At 38.5% G+C, this 19,341-nt stretch overlaps 1 long non-coding RNA gene across 1 annotated transcript in view; it reads right to left on the bottom strand.

Annotated features, from left to right (window-relative positions):
- Positions 1-232: 232 nt before the first annotated feature.
- The window catches only part of LOC140840439 (uncharacterized), a 28,822-nt gene continuing 9,713 nt past the window's right edge, over positions 233-19,341 (bottom strand). Inside the window, exon 3 of the long non-coding RNA XR_012119974.1 lies at positions 233-498. This is a non-coding gene — a long non-coding RNA (uncharacterized lncRNA). The remainder of the gene's footprint in view (positions 499-19,341) is intronic.

The raw sequence follows: 19,341 nt of genomic DNA, 5'->3' as shown, positions 1-19,341 counted from the left end.
CTTGTAAATTGTTTTTCAAGTTGTGACTATTATCATCTTTTAGTTTGTGTACTACTATTTAATGGTATGTCATGTTATGGTGGTTGAGTGGTACATCTTCAACTAATGGAGTGGTTAGATCAGATTTTTTTTTCTTTGTCAGAGAATGTTTTGTTTTTTTATGATCCTCGAAAAAATCATGACTTGTATTATAACGTACCGTACTTTTCATACTCAAAATTTGCGGAAAAATTTAAAATTTTCTTAAACATAAAATAACATTCAAAGTTCGCCATAAAATATCTCAACCAAGTCCCCCATAAGACATGGTTGTTCAAAATAAATACAATATAATTTGCTCACAAAAGGTTTGCTCAAAGTGTTTCCCTCAAAACACGAAATCAGAGTAAATTAACATTTGCATAAAAACATAAACATTGCGGTCCTCGGGTTATCCTCCCGCTCAGTCCAAGCCTGCCCCTTGGTCGCCACCTCATGTCTCCTCATCAACATACTGACCTGCATCGATCAAGTCTAGTGAGTCTAAAGACTTAACACGTATAAACTTGGAAATAGCGAGTAATACATAATAAAACCGCATGCAACTTTAAAATAGAACATACATACTTGAACTTGAATTTGCGTACTAAAACTTGAACATACGTACATAACATAGACGTGTCATAACGTGAAAACTTGTCATACACCTATTGCATACTAGAACATACATAACTTCATCATTTTGCGTAGAGGCATGTTTCAAAGCAAGTGACCCATAACATAATAAATTCCTGATCAGACAAACCACAGTACTGGGCTGACAAGGAAGTATCCACTGCCACATATATGAGATCCCCGTTCATAATTTAATGGGGTGGTTGGTCCCCGTTCATAATTTAACGCTTTCCAACCTCGATCTTACCCGTTCATAATTTAACGGGCGGATTAGTCCCCGTTCATAATTTAACGCTTTCCAATCCTAAACATAATTTGGTCACAAGACATTTAGCATACCTCAAAAACTTAAAATATTTACTTGCACGTCACACATACTTACTTGGCATTGTGGGATTCGTTGGGCCTCGATCGGGGCCCTTGCTGCACATACTGACCATGATTTAACATGCCTAACTCGCATAACCTAGACGTAAGTAATCATGCTCCCTTACGAGTTCAATCAATTCCTTAGGACGTTCTAAAGTTCCCATGACTCGACCTTGTAAATCATTGCAATAAACCTTGACCTCAAATCTCAAAGCATACCATAATTGTTTTCCCAAAATATGAAGTACACGGACCCCGTGCCCAGGTCCGGCTCCGAGTCCGTGTAAGGTACTGTAAAATGTGTGTGTAGAAAAGGGGAGACACGGACCCCGTGCTTTGGTCCGTGTAGGGGTCCGTGTAGACTCTGTAAAATGTGTCGGGCAGAAAGGAAGGGGCACGGACCCCCGTGTCAGGGTCCGTCAAAAGGTCCGTGTAGACTCGGTAAACTGACACTTTGGAAAGAACAAAGGCACGAAACCCCGTGCTTGGGTCCGTGTGAGGGTCCGTGTACCTGCTGTGACCGCGAACTTACGAAGGTTTCTGTACATGTTATGCTTTACACTCTAGACTCGCTTACCCGGACTAAGAATCGACACCACGTGTAATGCCCGAGAATTATAGAATTAATAAATCAAGATTATTAATCTTCATTAACGTAAGACTAGGAAGATATGAGAATACATGACATGCAATGAGGGAAGAAAAGACATGAGAAAATAGGGTTTGCAAGACCGCACCCGCGGTGCAAACATGACCGCACACGCGGTCATAAATTATGAATTTTTGTAAGAAAGGCCAAAGCCACACCGCACCCGCGGTCGTTGGATTTTTGAAAATGAAAAGCTGCCGAAGCATGAGCGCACCCGCGCTCCTGGAATCACCGCACCCGCGATCATGAGTGTAGCTTGAAAAACAAGCCACGTTTCCTGTGTTGCATGATGTATATATATATATATATATGAATGACACGTAATTTTCTCAGAAATTCAGATAAGAGTCGAGGCTTTGAGGGAAAAATCCTTACGCCTTTTAGACTTGCGATTGTGAAAGATCCGTCTATCAGAATTCAAATCCGAACGCAGTATCATGTTTCTCTTGACTCAAGATACACAAGGACGTAAGTTTTGTTACGTTTTGAGATGTTTTGAAAATATGATGTTGCTAGAATCGAATATGATTCAGATATGGTGTTTCTACTACCGTAGACATTGTAGAATTGAAGTCAGATTAAAGAAAAGACTGTTTCTGTAATTGTTATGATTTTTAAAAGATATTGACGGAGATTCGATATCAGATTTGTGTTATCTTTGAGATTATGAGTTATATCAGTATTGATTATGAGTTCTAGTATTATATCTGTGATGTTGAGACTGACGGGGTTATTCAGATTGTATTGTTAGGCCGTCGAAACATCAACAGACTGACATCTGATCAGATTTGATATTGATTGAGATTGCATTGTTATGTCATTGATATTGATATGCTGCCAAGACATCAGTTGAGTTAGATTGATTAGATTCAGATATGATTTTGATTATATTGTGATGCCAATGATATGAATTGAATTGTATCTTGTTCAGATATTGATCAGATTATGTACTGATTTGAGTATTGATCAGAACAGATTGTGTATTGAGTTATTCACTGATACAGCGTATTCGATATTGTCATTTCAGATTTGATATGGACAGATTTGAATACAGGTCATCGTCTTCGTCAGATCAGGAAGACAAAGGTATAATTCATGTGATATCCGGGAAGATACAACTCAATTGAGATCCCATTTGAGTTTCCCAACAAAATCACATACTAGAATTATTGTTGTTTATTTCATGATATGATTATGATGTGTTTATAGATGATATATTCATATCCTTTGATGATGATTATGCTTTGTTTACAGATTGTTATTCATTGCATTTAAGATAGGGAGTCTTGACAGAACAGTCAAACTTCTAGACGTTCGGTGATATCACAGCTTAGGGGAAGATCAGTCTCCTATTGTAGATGTGGATACAGATCAGGCCGAAGTCTAGGAATAAGACGTACAGTCACCCCGATTGGGAGGGTAGGTGATAGATCGTCTTATTCACACCGGGATCCCTAGAGTTATAGTTGAGTCGAGTCTGGACATGATTTGACTAGAACTGCATGCGTTTATGGATGTGGTTTCATAGACTATGAAACCCATTTTTATTGCTTTCAGTCATGATAGCATGTTTTTATGATTTGATTTGAGTAGCATGTTTAGCTGATTTGAGTTGCATGCTTATTTTGATTTAATTTCATAGATTATGAAATCTATTGTTTTCAATTTTATTCATGATAGAATGTTTCATGATTCACTTTATATATAGGCATGTTTACCATGTTTTATACTGGGATTTATTCTCACCGGAGTATCCTGCTGTTGTCTTGTTTTGTATGTGTGCATGACAACAGGTGAAACAAGATCGAGGTCAGAAGATGATGAGAGAAGACGAGTTTAGAGTGGTGATTCCGGACTTATTGTAGACCTGGTTTAATACTTGAATTTAGTAGTTAAACCTTAGATTAATTTGATCTAGAAACATGCTGTACAAGATTTGTATTATTATACTGGTTTGTATAATACATAGATTCCATTACCTTCCGCATTCTAAAAGAAAAATTTTTAGACCCTGTTTTGTTTTAATTGATAATTAAATCCCAAAAAGATGATAAATAAGATGATTAGCGTCCGGATCCCCACAACAGGTGGTATCAGAGCGATAGATCCTTTAGATTGAGATAGTCAGAGCGATAAATCCTTTAGATTGAGATAGTCAGAGCGATAGATCCTTGAGACTGAGATAGAAGAGAATGAGCGGGGTAGATTGAATTTTCTTTCCTTGCATGTGATTGCTAGCATGAGAATTATTTTAATGTTGACTTACATTGTGTGTGCTAGCATGCTTTATTGCTTTTCCTATTACATGTTGTTTGTTATCTGAGTTGACTACAACATGTAATCATCAAGACTAAATCAGAACCGAGTCTGAATCAGAGGTATATGATCAGAGGAGAGCTGAGACAGATTATATAGATTGTGTATTAATTTGTTTATTCAGATATACCGCCTCGGAGAATTCCAGAGAGGGATAGTACTTCGTCTGAACAGATAGATACATCAGAAACTCAGATAGAAGTAAAGCTGGCAGAATTTCAGTTATTTCAGCCGCCGATTCTGAGTGGTTTCGAGACATCCGAAGATTGTCCGAACTGGTTTGATAATATAGAAATATTATTTGATTTACTTGAGTGTACAGATGAACAGAGAGTTAAATTGGTATTCCACCAGTTACGAGAGGCTGCCAGAAGTTGGTGGATTACAATCAAAGGAGTCTTAGCACAACGTGGTACTGTGATCACGTGGGAAGTCTTCAGAATTGAATTCTATCAAAGATTTTTCTCTGTTTCCTACCAGGAGGATAAAAGAGCAGAATTTGAGAATTTGAGACAAGGCCCATTGAATATTGATGAATATATTGCTAAATTCTCTACTTTACTGCGTCTTGCTCCTCATTTAGCTGGAAATGATGAAGATATAGTGAATCAGTTCATCATAGGGTTGAATTCGGAGGTAGTTGCATTAATGAATCTGCAGCGACCTTACCATTTTGCTGATATCTTGAGTAGAGCGAAGAGAGCTGAGGCAAGTCTGATTAGACAGCTAGGGAGGTTGTGTGTGAAGCAACCCCAGACACAGCAATCCCCTCTCAGATTTGATCACGACAGTACGAGTGGGAAGCAAGATTTGCTGAAAGCTCGAAAGAAGTCATTCAAGAAGTTGGTGAGTGGTTCCTCTAGCTCTAGTGGTTCCAGTCCAAGTCATACTGGAGTCTATTGCAGGATTTGCGGAGGGAGACATTCCTTAGAGCAATGCCAAGGAGTACTTGGTAGATGCAATATTTGTAGAAAGCCTGGACATTTTGCGAGAGTCTGTCCACAAAGAGGTTCCCGCAGATTTCAGGGAGCTGGACCATCTGGTGGTAGTGACCGAGAAACAGACCTAAGAGGCACTTGATGATATAGTGACAGGTACTATTCTTTTATGATTAGATTGCATATGTATTGATATATACTAATGCATTCTCTACGTTTATCCTTGATTGAATTGCATTGATATATGTGGTACCTGTTGGGCTTGTGTTTACTGTAGTATTGCTACCCTTAACTTGTGAGAAAGAAAGATTGATCTCAGAGATTTCTGTGACATATTGTATATAGTAAGATGAGTCTGAGATTGAGTTAGATTTTGACGTACTTGTGTTTTCTGATTTGACCGCATTATTGATGTTAATATGCTAAACAAGTACATAACTATTATAGATTCCTTTCAGGAGAGTACAAGATTTAGACCAGATATGGTTGAGGACTAGAGATGTCACAGTAATTATTCTAGATTTAGAATTCCTGTGATATTTAGATTGTCTATGACTCGATTTTTATAGAAAGGAACAGATGGTATCCTTATGTATTCAGTAGATGTACTGAAATCGAGCCTAGCATTGGCAGATTTTCCAATGATGTGCGAATTGGCTAATATTGTCAGATAAGATTTTAGATTTGCTTTATATCAAAAAGATAGATTTCAGAATTGAATTTAGATCAGATACTGAATGTTGTTTTAGAATTCAATACAGAATAATATTGAATGTACAGAATGATACAGAATGAATTGAAAGAATTGAAAGATCAGTAGAAAAGTACCGACACATCTGATTTAGTGTTGCTCTTTGGCGTGTTTCAGTATCTTCAGAGAGGTTCTGATGATCTATGCATTTTATATCTATGAGATTTTGATATAATTGCAGCATTTGATTGATCGAATCGAATATCTGAAGAGTGTATTGAATATTCTGAGAACTGTGATGATTGTATACAGAAATTATTCAGATAAGAACCCTGCTTGAAACAGATTGTATTCAGAGTATGCGATATCTAAAGTTAGTATACCGATTGATTTTGATACAGTTGAGATTGTGATCAGGAGCTGATAATGATACCGATATCAGAAAGTTCAGAAATGTCATAAATGTATTTTGTCTGATTTGGCAGATTATTTTATTTGGCTGTTGCTTTATATCTGCTGAATATTGTTATTGTTCTAAATCAGTATTTGAGATATCTTATATTGTTTTGGGGGGCATATTTGATTTACAGAGGAGATATAACAGTTGATCAGAATGACATGAAGATATTTACCAGGAATCATTGTTTTATGAGTTCACTGTACTCACTAGATCTGTATAGGATATTGATATTTTGTCTTTGATTTGATAGTACTGTTGTTTTGAATCCGTATATGCTACAGATTATTGTAACCGTTGAGATTATATACAGTTCAAACCGAATCAAAGCTGAATTCGAGAATTCCAGCAGTTCAGAAATGTGATCAGAATGTTCAGAACTTGAATGTGATAATCAGAGCAGAACATCGAGCAGAGTAACAGATATGTGATTTTGTGTTGCGTATGAGATTGATTATCTTGTGATGTCAGAATATTTCAGAATTGTATAATAGAATTGATATCGATAGTCAGAACAGAATACCAGGTAGATATATTTTCTGTAATTTATGTTATTAACTGATTTGTTTATGTCAGTAGTTCGGATCTGAAATCACAGATAGGGTCAGAAAGGCACCGTAGCGGATTCAGTTTTCATTCTGATGATTGAGAATGTATTATATTCGAGCAGATAATATTGATATAGACAGATTAGATCAGCTGTGACAGAATTTGTATTGAAATGTTGGCAGAAATGGTACTGATATGTCTGAATCGCTAACAGAAAGACAGAAAGATAGAAATCAGAAGATTTATTATAGAATTTGTATATTTCTGATGAGAAATGGGGAGAATAATTCGATGAATTTTTTACTATAATACTTTCCAGATTATGATATGATATGATTGTGATTAACAGATTGTTCAATCTATATCTATTAGTTTGTACCAGATAACGTACAAACATGACCAAATTACACATATTGATGTCAGGAAAAATGGTCAGAATAATTAGAATACAGAAATAGAGTATATCAGATTGTGATTTCGTGATTTTGTATTTATGATAGAATATACCATGAGCTTTCTCTTAGATTTGTCACAGATTGACAGACAGTCAGAGTATATTTTATCCAGATATTGGAAGATTTTGGTAGAGTTATAGGGTGCTGGGTGTTGGCACTAATTGATATGACTTATTATCACTGCATGACAATAGCTATCAACTTATCAGATGGGTAATGAGATAGTTATAGACAAGACAGTATACGGTGAATACTACAGATTTCTTTTGAAGAAAATTCGAAGGAAGATGAAAATAGTTCAGAATAAACATATTTAAGAAACCAACGTCGGATGATGACGATTGGTATTTGAAGCTGAAGACTGTATATGTCCTTGATTGGGATAAACAAATTGGATAACAACTACTGGTATTGTTTTGCTATGAACTGTGATTGGTTTATACGGATGTTGTATAACCAACATGGCAAGATTGATTCTGTTAGAGTTAGTTTAAGAAGTATTATGATAAGATACTTCATTAAGTCTTATTCCAGAGTGGAAATCAGAGGTTGATACAAGAAAGAGATTTCAGAATGGATTTATTGATATGAGAGTTTGATTTAAACTCTATTATACATCTCTTCTAGTATATCTGAATTGATTACTTATGAGTTCGAGGACGAACTTAGATCTAAGAGGGGGAGAAATGTAATGCCCGAGAATTATAGAATTGATAAATCAAGATTATTAATCTTCATTAACGTAAGACTCGGAAGATATGAGAATACATGACATGCAATGAGGGAAGAAAAGACATGAGAAAATATGGTTTGCAAGACCGTACCCGCGGTGCAAACATGACCGCACCCGCGGTCATAAATTATGAATTTTTGTAAGAAAGGCCGAAGCCACACCGCACCCGCGGTAAGAACAAGACCGCACCCGCGGTCGTTGGATTTTTGAAAATGAAAAGCTGCCGAAGCATGAGCGCACCCGCGCTCCTGGAATCACCGCACCCGCGGTCATGCGTGTGGCTTGAAAAACAAGCCACGTTTCCTGTGTTGCATGCAGTATATATATATATATATATATATATATATATATATATATATATATATATATATATATATATATATATATGAATGACACGCCTTTTAGACTTGCGATTGTGAAAGATCCGTCTATCAGAATTCAAATCCAAACGCAGTATCGTGTTTCTCTTGACTCAAGCTACACAAGGACGTAAGTTTTGTTACGTTTTGAGATGTTTTGAAAATATGATGTTGCTAGAATCGAATATGATTCAGATATGGTGTTTCTACTACCGTAGAAATTGTAGAATTGAAGTCAGATTAAAGAAAAGACTGTTTCTGTAATTGTTATGATTTTTGAAAGATATTGGCGGAGATTCGATATCAGATTTGTGTTATCGTTGAGCTTATGAGTTATATCAGTAATGATTATGAGTTCTAGTATTATATCTGTGATGTTGAGACTGACAGGGTTATTCAGATTGTATTGTTAGGCCGTCGAAACATCAACAGACTGACATCTGATCAGATTTGATATTGATTGAGATTGCATTGTTATGTCATTGATATTGATATGCTGCCAAGACATCAGTTGAGTTAGATTGATTAGATTCAGATATGATTTTGATTATATTGTGATGTCAATGATATGAATTGAATTGTATCTTGTTCAGATATTGATCAGATTATGTACTGATTTGAGTATTGATCAGAACAGATTGTGTATTGAGTTATTCACTGATACATCGTATTCGATATTGTCATTTCAGATTTGATATGGACAGATTTGAATACAGGTCATCGTCTTCGTCAGATCAGGAAGACAAAGGTATAATTCATGTGATATTCGGGAAGATATAACTCAATTGAGATCCCATTTGAGTTTCCCAACAAAATCACATACTAGAATTATTGTTGTTTATTTCATGATATGATTATGATGTGTTTATAGATGATATATTCATATCCTTTGATGATGATTATGCTTTGTTTACAGATTGTTATTCATTGCATTTAAGATAGGGAGTCTTGACAGAACAGTCAAACTTCTAGACGTTCGGTGATATCACAGCTTAGGGGAAGATCAGTCTCCTATTGTAGATGTGGATACAGATCAGGCCGAAGTCTAGGAATAAGACGTACAGTCACCCCGATTGGGAGGGTAGGTGATAGATCGTCTTATTCACACCGGGATCCCTAGAGTTATAGTTGAGTCGAGTCTGGACATGATTTGACTAGAACTGCATGCGTTTATGGATGTGGTTTCATAGACTATGAAACCCATTTTTATTGCTTTCAGCCATGATAGCATGTTTTTATGATTTGATTTGAGTAGCATGTTTAGCTGATTTGAGTTGCATGCTTATTTTGATTTCATTTCATAGATTATGAAATATATTGTTTTCAATTTTATTCATGATAGAATGTTTGATGATTCACTTTATATATAGGCATGTTTACCATGTTTTATACTGGGATTTATTCTCACCGGAGTATCCGGCTGTTGTCTTGTTTTGTATGTGTGCATGACAACAGGTGGGACAAGATCAGTGTCAGAAGATGATGAGAGAAGACGAGTTTAGAGTGGTGATTCCGGACTTATTGTAGACCTGGTTTAATACTTGAATTTAGTAGTTAAACCTTAGATTAATTTGATCTAGAAACATGTTGTACAAGATTTGTATTATTATACTGGATTGTATAATACATAGATTCCATTACCTTCCGCATTTTAAAAGAAAAATTTTTAGACCCTGTTTTATTTTAATTGATAATTAAACCCCAAAAAGATGATAAATAAGATGATTAGCGTCCGGGTCCCCACACCACGAGACCATATTAGGCTACTATGTCTGTAATGCCCGAGAATTTAATTACCGTAATCTGAAATGAATTGAGTATGACTACCGTAATTGATAATTAATCTGGAATGATTATTGAAGTAATTGAGATAATTATAGACGGAACGGATCGGACTAGAACAAATAAGAAAGGTGTAAATTATGTGTGCAAATTTATGTGTTGGCACACATGCCCGATCAAGATTGGCGCACATGCGCGAGAATCACAGTAAGGTTGGCGCACATGCGCGAAGACATGCGCGCATCTGCGCGACACCTCCTGAAGCCTTGGCGCATATGCGCGAGATTAGTGGCGCATATGCGCGGAAGGTCCAGAAGGATTGGCGCATATGCGCGACTTAAATGGCGCATATGCGCGGGTTAGGCAGAATGATTGGCGCATATGCGCGACATAAATGGCGCATATGCGCGAATTGGCAAAATGCTGGTGTGAGCTACCGACGCATATGCGCGACATTGTTGGCTCATAAGCGCGAAACGTGCTGAACATGCACGATGCCACTTGCTCTCTTGCATGTCGTGGATGTATATATATATATATATACACATGCAAACCTTCAGATTTTGGCAGAAGAAAATCGAAAAGGTTAGGGAAAGCTTTGTTCGGCCATTTCGAAATCGATTTATGAGCGAACCGTCTATCTGATTTTGAATCCGACTTTAGTGCTGTGTTCCTATCAACGCAGGCTACAATTGGACATAAGTTTTGTTACGTTTAAACAAGATTTGAGTTTATGATATTGTCAGATTTGAATATGATTCAGATATGGTGTTTCTGCTACCGTAGACATTATAGGATTGAAGTCAGATTAAAGAACAGACCGTTTCTGTAATTGTTATGATTTTTGAAAGTTATTGACTGAGATTCTATATCAGAATTGTGTTAATATTCAGAGTATGAATTATGTGGGCACAGATTATGAGTTCAGTATTATATTTGTGATGTTCAGATTGACGGGGTATTCAGATTGTATTGTTATGTCGTCGAAACATCAGTTGAGTTAGATTGATCAGATTCAGATATGATTTCGATTAGATTGTGATATTATTGATGTGATCAGATTGTATCTTATTCAGACATTGATCAGATTGTATACTGAATTGAGTATTGATCAGAACAGATTGTATATTGAGTTATTCATTGATACAGTGTATTTGATATTGTCATTTCAGATTCGATATGGACAGATTCGACTTCGAGACTTCGTCTTCGTCAGACCGGGACGACAAAGGTATAATTCATGTGATATTCGGGAAGAAACAACTCAATCGAGATCATCCTTGAGTTGCTTGTATCTCCTCACTTGGCTCTTCGGGTGTGGGTTCTATAATTGTGGGTGTCTCTCGAACCTCTTCGAGTTCTCTCATCTCCCTTTTTTCTATCCAATAGAAAATCCTTTTCCAAAAAGGTTGCATTCCTAGAAACAAACACCTTTGTTTCTTGGGGATGATAGAATTGATATCCAACTTAATTCCTTGGATATCTCACAAAGTAACATAAAATGGATCAACTATCCAATTTATCTCCCACTACCTGCTTCATAAGCATGGCACCCCCATATTCTAAGATAAGAATACTTGGGAGGCTTACCCATCCATATCTCATATGGTGTCTGCCTTTGAATGGACATTTAATGGAATATCTTTCAATTTTAAGTTATAGAGATCGTTTTCAAGTTCTCAAGTACCAATTAAACATTCATTCTTGTAAATGTTGCAAACACCTTTGCTAAATAGACAAGAATATCCATCTTTATCACAATAGAAATGGAAACAACGTTTTTCACCAAAATGGTACAAACAAAACATCTCTTAAAAAATAACTTAAAATCATTGTTCAACAATAAGTAAACATTTCTTAAGGTCTTGGCAGCAACTCTTGCTCCATAGCCATTCTCAAGAAGGTCACACCTTCCTTAAGCATTCTACTTCTTCCCATCACCTGTAACCCATTACAGAGATGTGAGTCATAACCGGTATCTAATACCCAAGAAGTAGAGTTAATTGAAATGTTTACTTCAATTTAGAACATACCATTTCCAGAACTCTTCTGGGCCAGATATTTTTTGCAATTTCGCCTCCAATGTCCAGGCTTCTTGCAGTGATGACATTCATCAGCAGTCTTGTCAGCCTTAACTGGTGTGGCTGCCACAACGGGATTCGGAGATTGCCTCATCAAGGGCACGTTCTTCTTGGGATGTTGGAAAGAACACTTCTTTCCCTTCCCATGTGGATCAATCTTCGTACCAGATGAAGAACCCACATAAAGAACCAACTTCTCTTTCTTGATGGTTGATTCAAACGTAACAAGCATATTCACCAACTCCTCAAGGGTCGGCTCCATCTTGTTCATGTTGAAGTTCACCACAAAAGGATCAAATGAGCTAGGCAGCGATAAGAGCAACACGTCGGTGGTCAACTCCGAAGGCAAGATCATATCCATGCCAACGAGCTTGTCCACAAGCCCAATCATCTTCAGGCCATGCTCATGGACCGAGGCCCCATCTCGCATGTGCATAGTGATCAGCTCCTTGACGGTAGCATGCCTAAGAGGCCGAGTCTGCTCACCAAAGAGCTCCTTGAGATGCAAATGAATGTCAGCAGCACTCTTTGCATCCTCAAAACGCCTCTGCAGCTCATCATTCATAGAAGTCAGCATATAACACCTGGCTATCAAGTCATGGTCACACAATTCCTTGTAAGCCTGCAATTCCTCAGGATTGCAGTCAGTCGGAGCCTCAACAGGGGGCGACTGAGTCAGTGTATATTCTACCCTTTCCGAATTCAAGACGATTTTTAGGTTTCTTAGCCAAGTGAGGTAATTAGGTCCAGTTAATATGTGTTTGTCGAGTATTACGGATATCGGATTGCGAATTGAAGACATTGTCAATTTGTACTGAAAAGTAAAAACAGATAAATGTTGATGACTATTTTAAAATATTTAGTAAGATATGAAGTTTGGACTTTTACTTCATAAATATTCGCTCCCACTGTTTTGACATCTTTCACTACCCTCTAGTGAAAACGGGAAACTCCTTTGCTCAGTAGGTACGTAAGGTCCAATTAGCGAATTATGATCCCGAATAATATCAGCCAATCACAATTCCTAAAAGGTAGTTTCCAATTGCATCACAATGCAACCTTCTACGTAAACTTTTGTCTCACGTTTGATTAGGACCCAATAATATGACGTCGTTCATCTTCACGTGTCAAGCCTTACCCATCGATGTTGAACCTTAATGGACGGTCGCCATGAGTTCCCTCAATAATATGAGCCGAAATCATGGGAGTTCCACGTAGTTCACATCACCATGTCAATGGATGTCACAGCTTTCCGGCACCCAAAGCTCCCCCAATAATATGAGCCGAGCCCCGAGTACGGGTAGCGTTCATCATGCACCCATTGTCGATGGAAGACAAGGAAATTATAAACAAATTTATAATTCCCCTTTTCAGGCTTGATATTAATTTTGAATCTTATTCAAAATGAGGGTTTTTAATTTTGAAAGGTCTCATCATTAATTTTATTTTAAAAGCTCGCCATGTTTGATCGTATGTTTGCCGGATTCATGCAACTTTGTTATTATCATAATAATAACGCACATACTCATTATTTATAATATATCATGCATATATTATAAACAGTAAACAAACAAGGATGATCAATCGCCCCAATACTAACGGACCGTGTGAGCTAAACACGGGCCTAGGTCCAATCCTAGGGTAAATGCACGGGATGCAAATGCAACTATTACATTAGCATCCAATATTTACATGTCTTCGATCTTCATAATCATCATGGCCACCATCTTCCAATCTTGATCATCCACTATACTAATATTTACAAATAAATATCCATGGCAAATAGGGATACATCTCATGGGGTGGGAACGGGCCATAAACCAAGCCCACTTTAAATTTGATAATTATTACAATCATTCAACACAAAGTATCCTAGCATTCACCTAGCAAATTGGGCTTGGGCTTTTGATCATCCTTCATGCATAATATCACATATCATACACCATCAATTAATTATCACAATAATTAATTGATCCAATATTATATATCTTGATCCAATCACTAACCGCCACGATTATAAACTAAATTAACAAAGTATACAAACACCTTTGTCTACTTTCAAATTAATTTATTTATAACCGAATTTCTTGTAAATCACCATTTACTATAAATATTTAAAGTCCAACTTAAAATATTTATTTCATGAGAAAATATTTGCAACTTTTGTAATTTTAAACTTAAGGGCCCAAAAATTCATTTTTCACCAAAAACGTTTTGGCCCATTTAAAATTCACAAACATGTTAGCCATCCAATGGCCCAACAACTCAAGGCCCATGACACTTTGATAATCCAAAACACTTTTGGAAACCCTAGTCGTCATCGCCGTCGCCGGAGCTCCGTCGCCGGATTCCGGCCAACTTACCAAATTTTTTTTCATTTAAAAATGTTGGGGCTGTTCGGGCAGCCCCTTGGGCTACCCTAGCTGCCCGTTTCGGGCAGCCCCTCGGGCAGCCCAAGCTGCCCGAATTGGGCAGCAACTTGCTGCCCAAAAGCCGCCCCAAACCCGGCCTTGAATCGTTGCAAAACTTCACCTCATGCGGTTAGAAATCGATCTCAACATAATATCTTGTATTTGCTACACAAAATCGTAACCATAGCTCGGATACCACTTGAAAGGGGATCGGTTACGGTGACCGGAAGCGCAACGGAAGTTCAAAAATTCGATTTTTGTTCAAAAATTTCGGCCACCATGATATCTTGTGCAACAAATACAATAAACACCAAATAATGCATAGGGTGTAAGAAAATCGTTACCTATCAACCTCTTGAGGTTGATGATGGCTCCAACTAAGGTGTAAACACCTTAGCTCTTATATGGCATGAAGAAATCTACAAGCTTCCTCCTACCTTGAATCTTTCCTTCAAATTAGGCCCACCACCAACTAGGTAGATCCCCTCATATTTTGCACTAGAAAAATATGAGGATTTTTCAAAGAGAAGTGAAGTGATTCCTCAACAAATCGAAGACCAAAAATGGGAGAGAAAGAGAGAAGAATTTTCGGCCATTGCATTGTTAGAATGGGGGAAGGGAGACTAGTCTTGGTCTTGCAAAAAGCATAAAGCAAAAACACCTTTTTGCATGCCATGCCTTGATAGCCCAAAAAGTTGTCTCCAACCCTTCACCTCCCATGCATACATATTATATTATATAGTTTTTAATCAAATTAAAAAATTTGGACTAAATTTAATTATCTCAAACATATTTGAGACTAATTAAACATTACTTGAATTTACCCAAGTCCCACTAGTTAAATAATTATTTTAATTGAGCTCTACAAGACTCAATATAATTTAATTAATTCAACACTTGAATTAATTAATTATTTGGACTCTACTAGGTCCACTAGTGTTTAATTAATTCAACACTTGAATTAATTTAATTTAGTCCACAATAATGTTTATGAAAATCACAATTTTCAAATACATTATTCACTTGGCCAAATTTTAATTTAGGAACACTTCCATAAATTAAAATTTACATTTCTCTCATAGAAGTCATACTTCTATTTTTCCTTACACTTATAAACACATTTATAAGTCGTTCAACACATTGAACTATTTTCTCCTTCATAGAAGTCATACTTCTAATTTTCCTTACGCTTATAAACTCCTTTATAAGCCGTTCAACACATTGAACTATTTTTACTTCTCAACGGGATCTAGAAAGCTAGTACTTGTGTGGCCCTCAATGGTTCATTGATACAACTAGCCGTGGGTTCACATCTCCATGTGATTCGGACTAAACATGTCCTTATTCGAGCATACCCCAATTGCTCCATTCTTAGTTATCAACTCCTTGATTATAAGAACGTCAGAACTCAAGTCTGATAGTACCCAACCAATCATGTTAAACGCCTAGCTGCATCGCTTACATGATTCCCTAGGTATCAAATGATAGTGCCTGCAAGAACCATTCAATTATGGTTAGCGTACAGTACGGTCCCTTCAACTCATATATCCCGATCGATTCGACAACCATTGGTTTACCGAGAGTTGTCAATGAATCGATACCATGTGTCATGTCGTAGTTGCATCGATGGTGTAATCTATGAAACCCCTTTCATAATTACCACCATAATCTGGCCAGAGATTTCAACCTACATACACATGATAACACAAAGGATATCCATACCCGAAGGTAAGCGGTGAATCCCCGACTACAATGTATCGACTCCTATATGTTTCGCCATAACACCCAACCTTGCCACCTGATGACCCCATAAGAGTCGGTAAACAAGTCAAAGTGAAACGCTAGCACATAGAGTCTCAATGTTGTCCCGGGTCATAAGGACTAATGGTGTACAACCATAAACTACGACGTTTCCACTCGATAAGTGAGAACCACTTGGAAAGTCCTTTAATGGAGGGTTGTTCAGTGCACTCTACCAGGAGCACCTATCTGCATGCTCGGACATCACAATGTCCCCTACCAATGAAACATGGTACTCACATCGCAGATACTAGTCTCTAACTCGAGCGGCCTATATCCTTCTTAGTGGCGGCTGAATCGACTAGGAACCGTTTAGAATATACAGTATTACAAATATGAGTTTCATGATACTCATCATATGAGCATCTCATATTCTTTCTACTATTTGTATATTCAAGGGCTTTATCTATGCAACTAGCATGGGTATACAGATAAAGATGTGCCAAAATAATAATATCAAATATTACTAAAATAAAGATTGCTTATACATAGAGTTTCATTGTGAACACTCGGCCAACACTCGGCTCGACGGGCACCTACTCTAACAGTCAACTTATCCAAAAAGCTACTAAATATCTCGCCCATACCTCAATAATGCATGACCGCGGGTGCGCTCAAACAAGCACCGCGGGTGCGCCATGCTCACGGCAAAACCACCAAATTCTGAAACACTACTACCGCGGGTGCGGCGCTGCTAATACCGCGGGTGCGGTCTTTACCGCGGGTGCGGTCCCATGACAACGCGGGTGCAGTGATGCTACGGCTCACCAACTCAAAAATCATGAACAGTACACTGCGGGGGCACTCCTACTATGAGCGCGGGTGCACTTTGGTCACGGCCAAGAAACAAAACAATGCAACCAAAATCGATCCGAAACGCTGAAACGAACAACCAACAACAACTACACCTCAAGACAATAATAACCAACAATACTATGGCCCATAATCACAACTCTAAACATCTAATCAAATAACCCAAATAAACATACAAAACTTAAACCGTACCGTACACCGGGCTCGGCTATTACAATCTCCCCTCCTTAAGGGAATTTCGTCCTCGAAATTGACGTCACTGCACGAACAACTCAGGATACTTCTCCCTCATCTCATCCTCTGGTTCCCACGTAGCCTCTTCGATCAAATGGTTCCTCCAAAGGACTTTAACGATGACGATCTCTTTGTTTCTCAATAATCTGACTCTGCGATCCACAATCTGGACCGGAATCTCTTGGTACGTCAAATTCGGCGTCAAGTCCAATGGCTCGTGGCGAAGAACATGGGAAGGATTCGCAATATACTTCCTGAGCATCGATACGTGAAAAACATTGTGGACTCTGTCAAGATCTGGCGGTAGGGCTAACCTGTAGGCTCGATCACCAACTCTGTCCAATATCTCGAATGGACCAATAAACCTCGGACTCAACTTACCCTTCTTGCCAAACCGCATCACACCCTTGAGAGGTGCAATCTTCAAGAACACATGGTCGCCAACCTCAAACTGCGAAGGTCTACGACGAACATCTGCATAGCTCTTCTGTCTCGACTGAGCAGTCTTCATCCTCTCACGGATAACCGCAACAACATCGGCAGTCTGTTGGACCAACTCTGGTCCCAACATCTTTCTCTCACCAACCTCATCCCAATAAAAGGGAGATCTACACTTCCTGCCATAAAGTGCCTCATATGGTGCCATCCCAATCGTCGCTTGGTAGCTATTGTTGTACGTGAACTCCACAAGAGGCAACTTGGAATCCCAGCTACCAGAATAATCGATAGTACAAGCTCTGAGCATATCCTCTAGAATCTGAATGACTCTCTCTGACAAACCGTCGCTCTGAGGGTGATAAGCTGTACTGAACGCTAACCGTGAACCCAAAGCTCTGTGCAAACTCTTCCAAAACTCTGAGATAAATCTAGGGTCACGACCAGACACAATCGACACAGGGACACCGTGAAGTCTAACAATCTCTGCTATGTAATCCTCGGCATACTGGTTCATGGAATACGTCGTCTTGACTGGAAGAAAGTGCGCTGACTTGGTCAATCGATCAACAATAACCCAAATGGAATTGAAATCCTTCTGCGTCCTCGGAAGACCAATCACGAAATCCATCGTAATATGCTCCCACTTCCACTGAGGAATCGGCAATGACAACAATGTCCCAGCAGGTCTCTGGTGCTCAATCTTCACCTGCTGACAAGTTAGGCACTAAGAAATGAACATAGCAATATCTTTCTTCATACCTGGCCACCAATAGAGTCGACGAAGATCCTGATACATCTTGGTGCTGCCTGGATGTATCGAATATGGCGCGGTATGAGCCTCTGTCAAGACGTCTCGCCGAATATCATCACCAACGGGAACACAAATACGGCCTCTGAAAGTCACCAAACCATCACCATTCAACGCAAACTCTGAGTTACCCCTCTCCTCAGCTCTAGCTCTCAACTCTGACAACTGAACGTCATCAGTCTGCTCTCTACGGATCCTATCCGTCAATGTAGCCCGAATGACCAACGCTGAAAAGCGAGCAATGGTCCCCGGAACTACCAAAGAAATCTCCTCTCGCTGCAAGTCCATCAACAATGGTCTCTGAATCAAAGAACACAAAGAAGAACTCGACTTACGGCTCAAAGCATCAGCCACAACGTTCGCATTCCCCGGGTGGTAACTAATAGTCGCATCATAGTCTTTGACAAGCTCTAACCACCTCCTCTGCCGCATGTTGAGCTCTTTCTGGGAAAACAGATACTTCAAACTCTTGTGGTCTGTGAAGATCCCACACTTTTCGCCATACAAATAATGTCTCCAAATCTTCAAGGCGAAAACCACAGCTGCTAGATCCAAATTGTGCGTCGGATAATTCTTCTCATAATCTTTCAACTGGCGAGAAGCATAGGCAATAACCTTACCTCGCTGCATCAACACTGCACCAAGGCCTTTCTTCGATGCATCGGTATAGACAACAAAATCCTCTGAACCACTGGGCGATGAAAGAACAGGAGCTGTCGTCAATCTATCCTTCAACTCTTGAAATGCACTTTGGCAATCAATGGACCACTCGAACTTCACAGTCTTCCTCGTCAAATTGGTCAA

This window comes from Primulina eburnea, chromosome 9 (assembly GCF_022965805.1).
Source record: "Primulina eburnea isolate SZY01 chromosome 9, ASM2296580v1, whole genome shotgun sequence".
In the NCBI taxonomy this organism is placed as follows: domain Eukaryota; kingdom Viridiplantae; phylum Streptophyta; class Magnoliopsida; order Lamiales; family Gesneriaceae; genus Primulina; species Primulina eburnea.
The sequence above is the reverse complement of the archived record's forward strand: the minus strand, read 5'-3'. Positions and strand labels throughout refer to the sequence as shown.